This window comes from Rissa tridactyla, chromosome 3 (assembly GCF_028500815.1).
Source record: "Rissa tridactyla isolate bRisTri1 chromosome 3, bRisTri1.patW.cur.20221130, whole genome shotgun sequence".
NCBI lineage: Eukaryota > Metazoa > Chordata > Aves > Charadriiformes > Laridae > Rissa > Rissa tridactyla.
Window position 1 is genome coordinate 30,131,050 of NC_071468.1, and position 15,976 is coordinate 30,147,025.

Here is a 15,976-nt window from a genome sequence, read left to right on the forward strand (position 1 = left end):
CATGAACAGATTCATATTTGCTCCTACATCCTTCACTCTGATTCTACTTGTCTTCATACAATGCACTGAATGAAGTAGAATTACCATACAGCAAATATAAAAATGGCATAGGAAAGCATGAAACAGAACAGAAAGTGATATGTAAGAAGGCTAAGTCTTTACGGGACACTTCAATGTTTGGGTTTTTTTTTTTTCTTTTGATTTCTTGGATTTTCACTTTAAAAAATAATTAGATCATCTTTTAAGTGTTTGTTGCATTTCTTCAGAAAGCGTGAGAAGTATCAAAAATGTTTGATCCAGAAGATCAAAGAAGATAAGACCAGCACAGACTCTGTCCTCTGTCCCACTCATCAATACTGTGTCAGTTCTTACAAGCACGTAATGAGTTGGGACTGGCCTCAGACACATAAACTCCAACTTTAATTACATTATTAATCTACTAAATATTCTTGGGAAGAGTGGCAACTTTGTTCCTAAAGGCTTTTGTACCTGCACTTAAATTTGAACTAAGGTAAGCTGTGAATTTAAAGCACAAAACTTATTTCAGAGTAACTCTCCATGAACAGACAAGCCATGGTCAGAAGCCAAAATGGAGTTCTACAGCTCAAAATAAAAGCCCAATACCAAAAGAGCATCTGTGAGATGAATATCAAACACGAGATATCACAAACGAAAAAAGTGTCCCAGTATTTCACTGTGAGGTGGGGCCAAGTCATAACCACCTCCCCTTCTAATAATGTACACACCAAGCTATCTATACTTCATAGTTGTAGAAAAAGAATTTTGCAGTTGCTACATATATTCTTTTTGTTTACAAAGAATCATGTTTTTGTTCGAATCCACAAAAGTACTTCTGATTTGATTCCAAATTGCCAGACAGCTGTCTGCTAAATTTTCCTCCTGAGCTGCCTGCGCTAGGGTGTGCTAACACCTACAGTTAATGACTAAGAAAACCAGTCCTTCTGTGATTCACTGCGGAGGGGGAGGCAGGGAAGAGGACGAAAAAGCAACAAGTCTAAATGCCACTGATGATGTTGAATAACTATTACAGATTTTTTTTTTTTTTAAAAAAAGGCTTAGAGACAGTCCCTGAAGTGAAGCTGGAAGACTCAGTAAACAGGCAAACACAGTTACACTCCACATGAGGCACCTACGATGCTGACTGCACTTGTCTACATGACAAGACAAACCAACACACTATCACCTGCTCCATGCTCTGCTTCTACAAGGATATAGTCCCCCCTGTCTCCTGCCTCAAGTGTTGAGGGAGCTTGGAAGAACTTTATTTACACACATCCACAGCATGCTGGTGTCAAGGCAGTCTGAAGCTGGCCACTTAACTCCTATTATATTTCCCAGATAGATTGGCATCGGTGGGAAAAATGCATTTATCTCTTCCTTCTCTGTCACCTCCAGGTAACCATACTCAAAGTAGAGGGTTGGTTTCTGTCCTGAGGAAAGCAACTGTAGCTTGCATAGACCTGTGTCCCCTTCCCAAATCCAGAAAAGCCCCATAGCTGTAGAAGAGCCAGCTACAAAGCTGATAATTTAACCAATTTATACCAGAGTCAGGTCAGAGCAAACTCTTTTCCCTTCCTGTGTCTGCATTCAGTATTGCTGTACCTTATCACAGGTGTTCACAGTGCTTGGCATCTGCTGTACTTATCACATGAAGGAAGTAAACACGCAGTATCCAGTGACACGCACAGCCACCCTGTGCAGGATTTCACTGGCTTGCCAATTGGCATATTGAACTCCTATAAACTCTGTTCTAACAGCCCTCCTCACATCTGAGGCCAACAAACTTTTTCCAAGTAACATTTGCTAACTCATTTTTTATTATTTTATGTACATTGTCAGAAACTTTGCCATAATTAAAAAAACAAAAAAGGTATCTTTTTCTTTGAGAAAAAGAGTTCTTAACGACCATCTCACCAACAGTATCTTACTTCCATGTCAGGCAACACAAGCTAGGCCCCAGAAGCTTTGGCCTTGCCCGCATACTTAAGGTCCCAACTCCTGTTTCATTTCAGATCCGTCTGCGTATGATCTTCCGTTTCTGTGCGATAGGCTGAAACCTTCACACTAGACCCTAGATCCCCTATTCAAGGGAATTAAAACTCTTCTGCTTGTCCATCTCCCAAATGACAGCATGCAGCATGAAACATCGTTGCTTGAAATACCTGAATCCTCTTGACTTCACATTCTCAGTAATCACTAAAGCCTTGCTTTACCACAAACCCCAAACCAGTTACAGCACGTTCTTCAAAAGTACTTCCGCTTAAAAAAGAAAGAGGACTTTGTAAAGCCAGCTCTACACGCTGGCCAGTGTAGAACAGTTGAAGCTATTTAACTCATTGGTATTGTAGATAAATATGTCTCCCGGGTCTACTCTTCAAATAGTCTGGCATCAGTTTTGTTGCCAGTTCTTTTGCTCTCACCATTTCTATTCTCTGCATCCAATGCAGAGCTCCACAATGCACTCAAGCTATCCTGATGGGTGTGAATAGCACACCTCTCCTTCCCTGTCAGCTACTCATTAAAATAAGGCTAGTGTAGCTCAGTGTTGGGCCGCACCAGGAATAAAGAAGAGTGGTAGGGTAGCTCTTAGCATATACTTCACAGAAGTATATGCTTCACAGAATCTTAATATGGGTACACACAAAACATACAGCAAGGAGGTAATCATTCCTCTGGTCTCTCTCTCAAAATAAGAGTTCTAGGTGGCATGTAGAATATAAGTAGACAGAGGCTTTAAAGGCCTTATGTTAATAAAGCAATCCAAATCTCATTTACAGACTGATACTCTCTTCAACCTCTGTATTCATGCAAAGATACAACCCATTAAATGTAAATTTCATCATGTGTGAATCCAGGCAGCATAAGTAAATACTTACAGGAAGAAAAGTTTCATAATAGTTTTAAAGTAATGAGACCGAAAAACCCTCCCTGCTCCCCACCATACCCCCCAAACCCTCAAAAAATCCCACTAGCACAAGGCTATGTTTTGTAGCTCCACCAGTAGAGTGACAAATTTCAGGGTCAGAAATTGCTCCAGTAATCCTAATAGACTATCACATGTTCTACAGGGCGCTTTAGGAAAAAAAAAATTGTATTTAACAGTTGAAACTTATAGAAAAGGTTATACTTCCACAGTATGTTCAAATTAATGCCCTTATGGCAAATTTAAATTTTACCTTACTACATAAAGTCACATAAATCCCTCATAACTAGAGAAATACACATCTGAATATCAACAAAGTCTACTGCACCTTACAACTCAATCGAATAAATTCTTCTACCTGAAAGTGCAGGATTTAAAAAAAAAAAAACAAACAACACAGAACCAAACAACCACACTACCACACATTTACTTGGAAATTAACTTAATTTCAGTAACTGCAAAACCAACCCTGTCCAGCAGGAAACAACACAGAAACTTCTAAAGCCCTTTTCCAGTTAATCTAAAGCACGGTGTTCCTTCCAGAAGGAACTCTGTCCATGCAGGAAACTCCTCAAACTTTGCTTTTCAGCTTCTGCTTCTCTAGCATGAAAAAAAACAGCAAGTACAATAGAATTTTGCATTTTAGCACACAGTACTAGCCAAATGACAGTTTATTATAACACCAAGCATGTGGGGCAGGACACAAAAAGCACTACAAATCCCACAAGTGAATTTCAGACCATTATTAGTAGCAGCAGAACGGCCCACTTCAATAATTATATGATTTTGCTTGTCATTTTAAGACACCTCCATTGCATACTACAATAACGTCCTAAAAAGAAATCAAAGTGTGAGCATACTGTCAGCAGCAAAGAGGAAAAAAATGCTACACGGACTGATGGTAGGGACTTGCATGGAAATTGTTCTATCACTCCAGAAGGTTTTTATCACCTGTAACAACTAAGTTTTACTTCAAAATATAAATCCAACTTACTCTAATCCTCTTGAGGTTAAAACCTTGAAGAACTCCCAGACACTTTTGCTCAGAGAAGCTGGTGCAGTAGATTTCCAAGGACTTTTCCTGCACAAAGGCCGTCAGGACTGCCTGAGAAAGGAGTCAGACACAGATCAGGAGACTCCAGTACCAACTGGAAAATTACAGACAGAAAGAAGAGGGAGAGACGTATTGGGTATGCACACATAGCAAAACAGTTCCCAGTACTAATCAGAAAGGAAAAGGTATCAGACTAGTAGGAGTACCAGCAAAAAGGCAAACCACCCTTAGAAAGCACGCTCTCCTCCAAGCCTCTTCCTCTAACTAGTGGTCCCACTGAGGAAAAGGAACAACCCGCGATATGCAGCAGCTTCCCAATGAATCAGAAGAGGGGTGCACAAGAAGGCAGGGGAACAAACACTTTCCATGCGATTTTTTTAAACCACTCAAACCACCTATGAAAACAGACATTATTATCCGAAACCAGGAGGCTACAGCTTCTGATTCAGTAACAGACTACTACATCATGTGCAGTGATGCTTTTCCTCCAACCCAGAAAACTAGCTATAAGGTAACTCTCCCATCCAGCTTAATTTAGTGGGATGCTTTCGCTCCTGAAGGATACAGAAGATGTGCATGTTCTGCATGGCGACAGCCACAGCAGAGTTTATCACACCAAAAACAGTCATTTCAGAGTCTTGCAGGCACAAGGGGAGTTGACAGCAAAGCACTGTTTATTGCTTGGTGACTCGCTACCATCCAAATCACTGCTTTTCAGCCCGGAAATGCAACTGACCTTAGAATATACTTCAAAGCCCTATCCTTCCCCAGACAACACCCCGCTATCCTCAGGTGTGTTGACAGCATTCGAGAGGAAGGGCTAATTGAGCTAAATTGAGCTAAATTTCACCCCCCTCTCCTGGGAAAGGCATCAATTCCCATGGGAACAAGTCCCCCCACAAGCCCCTTCCTGCCCTCTAGGGAAGCAGGGACACGGGACACGTCCCAGTGGAGCCCGGGCGCCCCACACGCGCCCCCCCAGGGCGCTGCCGCCCGCACCACCGGTCCCGCTCGCCCGCCCCCACCCCCCCTGCGGCTCCCGCACAGCGGGACCCGGGCACCGCTTCAGGGCGAGGGGAGCCTTGAGCAGCCCTTTTTCCCCCGCGCCGGGGGAGAGGCAGGGAGCAGTAACGGAGGCCCAGGAAGAAAACGGCTCGCTTCCACCTCAACAACCGAGACAACAGGAAACTCCCCGCTCGCCGGCGCGGAGGCCGCCGGGGCCAGCGCGGCCCCGCAGGCCGCTGCCCGCCGCGCCTCACCCGCGCCCTCGGCCCGGGCCCGGCGAGGGGCGGGAGGCTTCCCCCGATGTTACCCTCTGCCGCCGGCTGCCGCGTTTGAAAGGGCCGCCAGGGCGGCCATGGCGGAGCCGCCCGCCCGACACGCCGCGGGGAGGAGCAGGAAGCGGCCGCCGCGCCGCGCCGCAGGAAGCGGGCACCGGAGGGGAGGGAGGGAGGGGGCGGCGGGATCCGTGGTGGCACCGCCCACTCCCCCGCCGGACCGCGGCGATGGGGCTCCCGGGAGGGGCCGGGCAGCCCCCGGGGCGGCGGGGCCGACGCTGCCTCCGCCAGGTGGCGCTGGGCGCCGGGGAGGCCGTGGCGCGGGCCCGGGCCCGGGCCCGGGCCCGGGCCTGGGCCCTGAGGGGAAGGGAGCGGCCCGGCCCGGCCCGGCGGCGGGAAGCCGGTGGTTGTGCGCGCGGGGCCGGGGCTTGTGCTGCTGTAGAAACCTGTGCGGGTGTCTCTCCCCGCGCCTCGGCGGACCTGGGCAAGGGGTCTGGTCGAGCCAGTTCTCCCCGTTGTCCCGCCTCTTCGAGCGGGGGTCGGGTGCCGGCTGCCCCGGGGAGGGCCGTAGGCCGCGGCACCGCACGCCAGCGCCCAGCGTGGCCTGGAGGTGCCTCAGGTGCAACACAATGGCGGTGTTTGGTGGTGGTGATCAGCTGTCCCTTTCCCCCTGAGTCGGTGGTTCTTGGATGTCCCACTCGTACTAGTGGTTTTCAAGGCTGTCCCCTTCCCCTCGTGTTGGAGGATCTTGGCTTTCCTCTTCCCCTTGTGTTAGCGGTTCTCAAGGTTGTCCCCTTCTCCTCATGTTGGAGGTTCTCAAGGTTGTCCCCTTCCCCTTCCGTCAGTGGTTCTCGGATGTTCTGCTCATGTTTGTGGTTCTCAAGGCTCTCCCTTTCCCCTCGCGTTAGTGGTTCTCAAGGCTCCCCCCTTCCCCTTGTGTTGGTGGTTCTCAAGGCTGTCCTTCCCCTTGTGTTGGTGGTTCTCAAGGCTGTCCTCTTCCTCTCATGTTGGTGGTTCCCATCTGTCCCCCTTGTATTGGAGGTTCTTGGCTCCCCCCTTCCTCTCGTGTTGGTGGTTCTCAGCTGTCCTACTCATGTTGCATGGGGTGAGAGCTTTGGGCCAGTGTCCCTGCATCTGCTGCAGTGCAGAAGGATCAGCCGCCTTTTGCTGAAGCTAAGGACCAAGAGCAGAGATGCAAAATGTCTAGGTTCAGTTCTTGTCTGACAGAGGTTTGAAAGGTGTTTCTGCTAGCCAAAAAAAAAATCCACTGTAAATTGGGGTTAGTTATTTTTCACAGGGGTGCTGGGAAGCAGCAGTCACCATTGTGTGAAGCTGAGGTACTGTATCAAAGGCAGAAGACACAAATAAATACATGCCTTTTCTCTCAGCCCACTGAGTAGATAAGAGCATATAGATCCAAATAGACATAGGGTGTTTGTGTTCCTTTACTTACCTTTACTTGCATTATTTTTCCTTACAACTATAAACATTTGCACTCTAGTGCTGGAAAAAAGTGTCCAAGTGTCAGTTGCCAAGTTTCATATAAAGTTATGCTTTGCTGCAATCTTTGCAACTATTCCTTTTTCATCTACATCTCCTAAAGTAACTTTCAGCAAGGATCCTGTGAAGTCCATCTCATATGTAAAGTTTAATGGGTGCTGGTTTCTGGAGCTGTCACTAGAAGAGTGGAGCAAGTAGGCTCTTACATTAAAGCCGCCTTTCGAGCTTCCATTACCCTAAAAGGTCTTCTGCTTTGTATCATAAATATTTGTAACTTGTGGTCATAACTACCAGCCAGCTGTCCTCCAGCCTTGGAACGGCAACATCTTAAATGTAACTAAGGTGTAATAAACTTAAATAATTCATAATTTTTCATCTTGACTTTATAATAAATGTGTGTTTAACGGTCTGGAATGACTTTAAACACAATAATGTTCAATGCAGTCTCCCTTTCTGTGAAGTTTACCTGACCTCTATAGCTTTCAGGGGCCCAGAGAGAGACTTATGGACATACTTGTCTTTATGCATGGGGTTGTATCTCTGGTGCCAGATCTTCAGCTGATATAAACTGTCACAGCTCTGTTGATTTAAGTAGGGCCAGCGATTTACACAAGTTGAGGATCTGACTCACAGACCTCAATAGGACTGTTCACATATTTAAAGGTAATCAAGTGTGTAAGTGTTTGCAGGCTTGGAGATGATTCACTTGGAATTTTGTCCTAGTAAGAGCTGAGCAAAGGGTAGTTTAGTTTAATACTGGGGAAATATCCATTGCGAAGATGGAGCTGTTGTAATTTAACCAGCTAATGTAATACATATGAAATCATGTTAGAACCTCAGACAGTTTTTCAACTGAAACATCATCATTTGTAATAGGTAAGGTTCTGATTTTTTATGTTTGAGATTAGATGCTGCTCTTATGCCAATGTGAAAACAACCTTTAAATATAGGACCTCGGTGCACTGTATAACTAAGGACAAAAGATTGTGACTATAAATAGCTTTAAAATAAAAATTTAAATACTTGGTCTGATTATATTTTGTAATACTTCCAGTGAAACTTTGTGCAGAATATAAAAATACTGCCTGTGTCATCTGACTCCTTTGATGCACTGCATTATAATTCCTATGTCTAAGTACATATCATGGAGTCAACTTTATTTCTCTTCTATTAATAGTTTGAAATTAGGTCAGTGTTCTTGTAAGGATGGGCTAAGCCTGTACAACTGATTTTAAAGAAATTACCTATATACAAATTTTTGGATTTTTTTTCTCATGCTTACCTGCAGTGACACCGTTTCTTATCTGTAATCAGTAATTTTACTGTCCTAGCATATGTATTCTATGCTGGCAGACTTTTTTAGATTTGTTTATAGTGACCCCTGCTGCAAAAGATTAAGACTGACGTTTCTCTAAACCTTTAAAAAGGCATTTACGCAATTATTCGGAGTTCAGTTCAAAAGAACCAACCAATTGTAAATTCAAGTTAAATATGTAAAATTTGAAACTCCCTAATTTATATAAATTTCAATAAAATTAGTCTAATCATATGAGGCTTTTTTTCCTCTCTTACATATGTAGGATTTACTTTCTAATGTAGTTACAAAATGAAATAGCTTTTCATGCCCCACATGGAATGCTTGTTCTTTGTGTTACTGTTCTTTGATAAGGGCTAGACTTGACAGTGATAAATCATTGTCTGAACTGCTGCATGTTAATGTTTTCCAAGCTCTACTCAGGAAAGCACATGCTTACGTTTATCTCTATTCAGCACAGCAAAATAGTAAAAAAGCAGATTAAAGCATAGGACTAAGTTTAAATACAGATTACCACCCTGGTTTCAGAAGGACTTAAGTGTCAGTCTATTCCAGTATTGCGCTGAATAGAATGCTTTCTCAAGCTCGGGCTTAAAAATTCTGCAGCGCAAGGTATGGGTATGTGCTATTTTGCAAGCAAAAGATCCACCTATGCTCTGTGCTGGCCCAAGGCTGCATAGCCACAGCTAGTGCAGCACTTAGCCTGAACTAAAGGGCCCGGCTAATGGAGGGTGCTTTCTGCTCTTACAGCTTCCTAGCAGTCTCCAGGCTGGACAAAACAGGCGTATACTTACTTGCAAAAGACACTCCAGGTATACCTACAGTAAAATCTCTCATCTATGTATTAGTATAAAGGTTGTCATATAAATATGTATGCCTGATATGTTTTTTTAAAAGCTGTTCTTAAAGAGGCTGCAAAGCCAAGCGAAAAGCCATGCTTTTTTTCTGTAATCTTTATACTGCCCTTTGTGTAAATACTTACTGATGAAAGGAGGCATCCCACAGAAAATTGTGGGATGATCATAGTGAAATAACCACAAGGAGGCAGAATTAAAATCCGAATCGTCCCTTTCCCCCCCCAGAGTCCTTCATGTTGCATTCTCGGTAGCATTCTCATATGGCTGAGTGCAATTTCCTAAATCTGATAGAAAGGTAAAAGCTAAATTGAGTGCACTTGTCCAATATCCTATATTACCAGTGGAGATTGAATCCTGTATCTTTTCCACAGTAGCCATAGTTTGATATAAAACCAGTGAATTTGGTTGTTTTAGTGTAGGGTGATGGATTATGGGACATAACAGTGGTCAGTGGGAAGAAAGTCAGCATAACTGCATTTCTTGCTGTTTTTCTGGGAGCTGGAAAATTGATGTGACCTGAAGGGTCAGCGGGGCAATATGCTGGGTCTTCCTCTGTCCTCCTTGAGAACTGGAGGAAATCCAGTCCTTTGCAGTGTTCCCGAAAATTTGCCGTTGGGGGTGGATGCTGGATTATTTATGGTATGAGAGTGCAACCTGGTTCTTGGCCACGTTGCAGGGACATGCTGAAGGTCATATTGGTCTGTACTCAGGCATCATAACTCCTGTTTCCTACTTCAGCGCTTTGGCAGCTCATGAGTTAGCTTCTTCTGCAGCCATTACTGCTGCTTTGGTGATGGTGTGAGCTGAACCATGAGATGTTCATGTGTTTTCTTATCATCTTGGCAGACTGACTAAAATTTCCTTAGGAGTGCAACAGGGAGAAGAGAATTGGTGATTTTTAACAGTCCGTTTCTCAACAAAAGGTGATAACATGTAATGACATAAAGGTATGTGTACGTAGAGGAGGCCAGAAAGACAGGAGAACTCTGCCAGTGCCCTTAGCTTGTCAGACACCAGAAGTAAGATAACTGCATGAACCTCAGCTAATGAGCACTGCTGAGAGGCAGGGTATGTTAGTTTGGGCATGGTGCCACATTAACATGACTCTACATCTTCCAGACGGAAGCTAGCTTATGTCTGGGCAGCTCAGAGCATGAGCAGAGCTTGCTTGTATCTGTCTGCACCTGTCTGCATGGCCTTGCAGATGAAAAAAAGCAGTAATTTCCCAATTAATTAGCAAAGGCCTTTTGCAAAGAATGCAGGCATAAGAGCATCTGCCAAAAAAAAAAAAAAGGCATTGCTTCAAAACCTCCTAAATTTCTCTTTGTCTACAAGGCCTAGAAGAACATGGCCACTGTTGAGTCTACTCCCCATCTTACCAATATACTCTCAAAGAGCTTTTCTGATCCCCCTCTGTTTTCCTTTTCTTCTGTTTCTTCCTGCCTTATGTTTATATTGAAAGGTCTCTGAGAGAGAGACTGACCATCTCACCGCCTGCGTTTGTACAAAAATACAGTGTGATGGCATCCTCATCTGTCCCTCTGACTCCTAAACACTGTTGTGTGCCCAGCAGTGATATGGCTGATCTGTATTAAGTAACCATTTGATTTGGGACTGATAGAAATGTCAATCACAAAAAGCAGAGATCTGTCAGGAAATAGTTTGCACTGCATTCAGGTATTCTACTTGCAAACTGGACAAAGCACCGATATTTTTATTTTGTGTGGTAGTGAGCACTTATAAATGGAAGCTCCATGTCACAGTTACTTTCACCACTACTGCAAGCTTGTTGCTTTGGTCAGAAAGTTAGACCCTACCTTTAGCCTATGCCCTGCCTAGCCAGAATGCTAATGTGTCCTGCACCGTTGCAGGCTTTGACTGCCCCACAGTCTTTAAAGTATTTATCATGATGTCTTCTCAAATGGGGGTCCTCTACGCTCAGATCCTAAGTTCCACTTTGAAGAAGACACTGCAACCAACTTTCTTAGTCCAACACCTACTGAATCTATGGGCCATTGCTGTGTAACTTCTCTGTACATGTTTACAGCAGCTCTTCATTGTGTGTGGATGATGCAGGTTGCATGGTCCATGTGATGTAGAATCCCTATGCACTTAATAGGCAGAAAGGCCTATTGCCAGCGTGTGTTTGAAGAGCTTCTGAATTGCTCCAGACAGCACTGGTATTTATCCTCACAGCCTTGTTGTTTTCCTGTTGTGAGGGACGAAAGCACAGACAAATTATGTGCCTTGTGCAAAGGTAGAGAACCGTGTCCTGCACCTTCAAAATGCATTGGTATTCCATACATGACCTGTCAACTCTACAGCTGCAGAGGGGATGATAGTGTGGCTCTTCTCCCCATTGATCCAGCAACTATTTTGCAGAATTACTCCTGAAGCTCCGTTATGTGCTAATATGTCCAGGCTACATACATAATGGAATGGGAAAAGGGCTAAGTCTTGGAAAGAAGGTAATGGATAACGAAAGATGTTTAGACTGAAGTGTAGACTGTTGCTCCTGGGTTACTGCGTGCATCTCTTTCAAAAGAGAAGTTCTCTTCAGAATCAGAATCAAACAGTGGCTTAGGGATTGCTAGAGGGCAATTCTACTTCTGTAGAGGTCAGTTATGATTTCTATAAATAAGCATGCTCAAGATTATAATAAACTTTTTTCTAGGCTGCAACAGTTTTTTAGGAAAAGGCATGTTTGGATGAATCAGAACTAAAGTACTTCACTGAAAATTTGTCCATTGAACTAGCAAAACCCATTATTCCTGTACTGTTATCCATATATAAGTGTTTATCCTCTTTATTTTACCCCATATATATATGTGTGTGTGTGTATATATATTTGCTTATCTGTTCTCTGCATGTGCCACTAGGACGCTTCAGAGGCAAATCAGAGTCTCCAGTTTTCTCTGCTGACTTTGCAGAAGCACGCAGGTCAGGACCTTCAACAGCCACAGGGCCGCGTGTCTTGTTACAGAGGCTCCAAATCCATCACTTCTGAAAACAGGAGACGATGTTGCCAAGTGGTGGGGGGACTAAAGATGTGTCCATTATTCCCATCTGTTCGAATAGCAGCTTAAGTGCTTACAAATTGATCAGATGCTTTCAGCAAGCTATGAAAAGGGCTTCAGTCTAGGGAGCATTAATCTGAATCTCAATTTCCTCCTCAGCTACAGATGTCCTGTGTCACCTTCGATGAGTGACTCTTTCAGTGCCTCAGTTCCTCATTGGTAAAATGGGCTACTAATAACATTTCCTAAAACGGTGTGTGAGGATAAATAATGACTATGATACACTTGGGTATTAGCACATAAAGGGGCTGCATAAGAATCTTAGGTTTTAGTAACTGGAGATTTTACAGGAAAATTCCTGCCAGAAAAATTTTGCCCAGTCCCAGTCAGTGCACGGACAGTAGCAGTACCTGATGTTTGCGATGTTCCCTACTTGTCTGTTACTTACTGACACAACAGTTTATGCAAGCATAGTTAAACAGTTCTAACCAAGCAATCTGTGGATAATTTTAAGAAAAGAAAGTTTGCGTGTAGTCAAAATGTAGTCATAGTACTAGATTTCATGATACAAATCATGATTTAGAGAACTTCTTTATTTCTTGGTCATCGCTTCCTCTCTTTTCCCATCTTCGAAAGCAAGCTGGTGCTTTAAAATTCACAAGACTTTAAGTGGGTTTCTAAGCACGTGGCAAGTCCACACAACTGCAGCGATGAAAATAAGAGTCACGTAAGGCCTTTATCACCTGCCTGAAATTCCACTGTCTTCAGCAGAGCTGCGGCTGGAGGTGGATTAGCCTGATCCCAGGTGAGGGCTGAGAAAGATGCAGCTCTTGGCTGCAGGCAGAGGTGTGTCTTCCCTTGAGATCCAGCCCTTCTGGAACTGATGGCTGCCGTCAACAGGTAGACCATGGTGTGGTTTTCCCTGAGTGAAGTTGGAGCTTGCTTTCTGGTTGTGGTTGTAAACTGTGACAGCATTTTTACTAGCATGGCAGCCTGCAGTTTTGTTAAAAATACTTTGACAATGGCTCTTTTAGTAGTCCTAGTGACCGTTCTTTTAAATAATTACAGTCAGTCTTGCGGACTTGGTCGCAATGTCTGTTCAGTTGGAAGCGTGCACAGTATTTTGTAACCAGGCCAACACTTTGGAAGGAACATAAATATACGTAATGCTTCATCTTTCCTAGATTTAAAGCAATGCCATTAGGTCCAAGAAACGGTGATCCAGCAGCCTCGGCTTTAATAGTACTAGCAGGCCTAGAAAATGGCCAGTTCGGTTGCTTGTATCTGTCCCTCCTGTCCTGCAGCATCGCAGGTCATTCATTCTCTGACAAGAAGTTCCAAAAATTCCAGTGAATGGAGAATGTCGACACATAAATCTTGGTTGCTATTTCTGTAAAATAACTATTACAGTAACTAACTATATATAGCCAGAAGTAATTGCTTCTGTAAATAAAATACCAGTGAACACATTACAAGATTAAAGAGAAACTTTGAGCTTCCATCACAGCTATTTGCCGACTCCCACCCATATACACATGATGACTTTACAGTCATAGCTCTGCAATGCCACGAGATTTAATTTAGGATATGCGTGGCGTATTACACTTCCTCACATTCCTAAATGAAGTGTTCTTCCATTAGCTGCTTAGTTCTCATTTTAGCTGGCCACTTCACCTTTTCACTGGTGAAGAAAAGTACAGTCGTTTAACCTAAATATAGGTTAACCTAAATATACTGCAATGCAATTATTTGTTATTCTTACTTTATAGTTAGGATTTAAAATGCATAATAAAAGGTTTAGGTGACCATAGGGCTTTGGATGTATTATTTAGAAATATTATTTTGAAACTCCCGCTCTTTAAAAAAAGTCCCTTTAAGATGGCAGTTGTTATAGGTAGTAAAAGTGAGATAAATTGCTAGAAGATCAGAAGTGGTGCATCTTAATAAATGTGTGATCAATCTTTGAGAGGGAAGGTGATATTAAATAGTTTGAATACCATGCTGCTATAGGAAGAGACACCGGTTAAATAGCTTTGAAGGTAAATTTATAGTGCTCTCTACCATTCAGTGAAGGAGAAGAGTTATTGCCCGTAAACTGTGGGGTTTTTGCTTACTACTGAAGGTAAAACTGGAAAGCCTGCTCATCCTTTATACCTTTTATTGGTAGGGGTTTTAACAAGTTCACATGTGAGAAGTATAGAGGGCACCTACATAAGGGTTTGAAAGTATCTGATTTTTCCTTCTCTATTTTGTCATCGTTTAGATAAAGCTGGTTTTGCATGTAGACCTTTTGGAAAGAATACAAGTCTATTCCTATGAAATACCTTTTGCTGATTTGGTCTTTATTGTTGTTTCCGTTAATATTATCATGAGATCTGGGAGCTGCAGTGATTGAGCAGGATGCTACCAAGCTGTAGGTAGAAGAAAAGCAAGCCGGTGTTATGCGCATTTGTAGGTGTCACAGTGAAGGAGAGTTTTGGGTCTGAAGCCCAATGGGCAGATGGGCACAGGTCTCCAGGGAACTCCTAGGCATCAGGGCAGCATAGAAGAAAAAAAAAAAACCTCTGTGCTTGAATTAAAATGTAAGAAATGAGTCTGGCCTGCTTCTAAGAGTCAGTGATCAGAGATGGGTGTTGACATCTTGTTAGAAAGGAGCTATTGTAGGCAGGGTGGGGATGGGCTGCATAGGAACCTGAAAGTGAAAATCAACAGAATGAGTTCACGCGAACAGAAGTAAATGCGAGCAACCAGTATGTTGTTTTAGGCAAAAACCTACACAAATCCTTACAACATTCTGAATGAACAGGAGTGGTGCAGGAATACAGCTGTCATAACCAGAAAAGCAGGCTGATGCTTCATTGTGTCTTGGACAGGCTGTGATTGAAGATTTCATTGCTGAAAAAATCAGCAAGACAAACTCTGAAGATAGCTCAGAGTAGAAGATGACGCCTATGTTATTAGACCTGACAGTACTGTGACAAGAAAGCAGATAACAAGAAAGATTCACTATGGGAAACAATATCATATAAATTTGTTTGTTTTGTCTCTTTGTATTTGAATACGTTTGCAGCAATTCAACATCTGCTCCCCAAAATCGCAGGCATTTGTGTTCTCAACTTGTTGTCAAACAAAATGACATCAGGTAACAACCTGTACTTCGGCAGTGCTGCTTCAGTAACAACAGTAATAAATGCTGTTGATGGTCAATAACTCAGTGTCACAACTGTATCCCAGCCGCAAATACACACGATACCAAAGAGTACCCCCTTTACTCCCCTTTGCCTCTTCCCTGTGTCCCAGCTCCACTGCTCTATAGCTTTCCTTTCTTCCACTCTTTCCTTTCTTCCCATCTCCCAGAGGCACAGTGAGATAACACACGTCGTCTCCAGTGGAGAACAGAGAAAAATTGGTATATGAGGTGCCCAAGTTTCCTGCCCCTATAGCTCTGGAGATCTGGAAGACAAGCTGTTATAGTTTGAGAAATCTGCAACAATTTAATGTTGTTTAGACAATTCTCACACCTGATGACCCCTCCCCACCTGGGAAGGGGAATCAGGGAAAAACAAGGAAACACGAGGGTTGAAATGTAAATCGTTTTAATAGGATAAGACTAAATAATTAACATTGATAATGCTAAAGAACCAGTATTGATCCTGATACCAATATAAAATATACAAGGATTATGGTCAGCCAATTCTATCAGTGGGAAGCTGTGCGCTCCCAGCAGTGGACAGCAAGTGTGGGACACTGCAAGTGCTATGGCTTCAGGAGGAAGGGAAGGGCTCAGGGGTCCAGCACCGGGGCAAGAAGTTCTCTGGACCACTGTTGTCAAGGGACAGAGAGAGCGAGCACTACACAGCAAACTGTCTAATTTGTATTGAATGTGACGTTCATGGTATGAAATAATCCTGTTGGCCAGCTTGGGTCAAGTGCCCAGGTCTTGCTCTTCCTCGTCCCTGCCCCTGGCTAGCTTGGAAACACCGAGACCTTGAATCCCACATACCCTAGCTGG

The 15,976-nt window shown here is 43.5% G+C and overlaps 1 protein-coding gene across 5 annotated transcripts in view; it reads right to left on the reverse strand.

The window, feature by feature from the left end:
- Positions 1 to 5,448, reverse strand: part of SRBD1 (S1 RNA binding domain 1) — a 132,918-nt gene extending 127,470 nt beyond the window's left edge. The window contains exons 1-2 of one of the 5 annotated variants that reach the window (XM_054195658.1): positions 5,311 to 5,448; positions 3,939 to 4,049 (exon numbers count right to left, since the gene is read on the reverse strand). The gene's annotated coding sequence lies outside the window, so the exon portion shown is untranslated. Of the gene's footprint in view, positions 1 to 3,938; positions 4,093 to 5,257 lie in introns of all 5 variants that reach the window. The other 4 variants (XM_054195656.1, XM_054195659.1, XM_054195657.1 and 1 more) reach the window with 4 other exon arrangements.
- Between the last annotated feature and the right edge of the window lie 10,528 nt (positions 5,449 to 15,976).